Source organism: Odontomachus brunneus, unplaced genomic scaffold (genome assembly GCF_010583005.1).
Source record: "Odontomachus brunneus isolate Ranch 3 - 2012 unplaced genomic scaffold, Obru_v1 Obru_scaffold_312, whole genome shotgun sequence".
Classification (NCBI taxonomy): domain Eukaryota; kingdom Metazoa; phylum Arthropoda; class Insecta; order Hymenoptera; family Formicidae; genus Odontomachus; species Odontomachus brunneus.
In genome coordinates, this window is record NW_022639762.1 from 133,199 (window position 1) to 134,965 (window position 1,767).

At 38.3% G+C, this 1,767-nt stretch overlaps 1 protein-coding gene across 1 annotated transcript in view; it reads left to right on the plus strand.

The window, feature by feature from the left end:
* The window catches only part of LOC116853389 (mitogen-activated protein kinase 1), a 97,935-nt gene that overhangs the window by 42,731 nt on the left and 53,437 nt on the right, over nt 1-1,767 (plus strand). The gene's annotated exons all lie outside the window — the stretch shown is intronic.

Below are 1,767 nucleotides of genomic sequence, written 5' to 3' on the forward strand. Positions count from 1 at the left end.
TAAATGAACTCACGAGAAGCGGTAGGACAAGCTCTGTGTGTAAAAGAAATGGCTTACCTCTTAGCAACGGTGAGTAAACAGCTGATTTCGAGGCGGAGTAATAAACGACACGTATACGTGCCATTTCTTTTACACACAGAGCCTGTCCTACCACTTCTCGTGAGCTCATTCGTTTATACATTTTAATTAATTACGGAATAAATATTGAGAAAATTTTAAAATGATATATATTAGGTAAATCGGAAAGTTCCGTCCGTTTTGTGCAAAAAGTATGGTTTTATTTAAGAAAGAAAATGAAAAAGTACATCAATCAAAATATTGTCCATCGTTAACGATGACTTTTTCCTATCTTTCGGGCAGCAAGCGAATTCCGCGGCGAAAGAATGACTCATCTTTGGAGGCTATTCTCAGCAAGTGCGTGTGCCATCGACCAAAACAAGTGGTAGTCGGAAGGGGCACCGTCTGGTGAATAAGTCGCATGGTAGCACTTCCCAGCGAAGTGCTTCTAACGTTTCCTTGACAAGTTTTGTGACGTGAGGCCGAGTGTTGTCATGAAGCAAAATCACTTTATGCTTCATATTCTGGTCGTTTTTCGTGCAATGCTCAGCTCAAACGGATAATTTGTTTTCGGTAAAGATACCTTGTGACTGTTTGACCAGATTTGAACAGCTCATGGTACACAACACCAAATAGAGCATTGCCTTCTTTCTGTGGATATTCTGCTTTGGCGTCGATGTTGAGGATTGGCCGGAGTCGCAAATGATTTTTCGACGTTTGGGGTTGTTAAAATATATCCATTTTTTATCCCCAGTGATGACACGATGCAAAAACTCCTTTCTTTGTTGTCTAGCAAGCAGAATTTCGCAGATGGTTTTTCGCCTTTCAATGTCTCTTGGCTTCAGTTCATATGGGACCCATTTTCCTTTCTTACAGATCTTTCCCATGGCTTTCAAACGATCGGAAATGACAGATTGAACATAATTTAAAGCTTCTGCAAGTTGTTTTTGCGTTTGACATGGGTCTTCATCCACCAATGCCTGCAATTCTTCGTCTTCGAATGCTCTTGGCCATCTACAACGTTCTTTGTTCTCCACATCAAAATCACCACTTTTAAAGCGTCGAAACCATTCTCTACATGTTTTATCGGAAGGAGCACTATCACTATAAACTTCTACAAGCATTCGATGAGCTTCAGCTACAGTTTTCTTTCATTTGAAGCAAAAGATCAACATTTCGCGCAAATGACGCTTATTTGGCTCAAATTTCGATGCAGTAAGAAACAATGTTATTGATGCGAACATATACCTTTATACACTGAATTTTATTGACAGATAGTTAAACTAAAAAATTAAGCTTGGTTTAGACATTACAGTTACCGACAGTTCTAGCTATAGCTACTCACCGCTAGATGGACGGAACTTTCCGATTTACCTAATAACTTTTATGATTATTTTGACCCGTTCTACCCGTATACGGCGGTTGCTCGATTAGTTACCGGACATCCTGTATATATATAAATATATATATATATATATTAGGACCTTAACTTAGTTTCCGCCCGCAAATGTTAGATGGCAATGCAAACAGTTCTAGTAGTCATTACTAACGAAACAGGTAGTTTGTGATTAATTTCGACATTTCTCGATAACATTCAGTCAGCATACACAATTATTTTCCTAAACAACAATTTCTTTTGCTTTGTGAAAAATGGAACGCGATAAAGTGTTTTTTCGACATGTGCTTTTGCACTATTTTGATTTGAAAAAA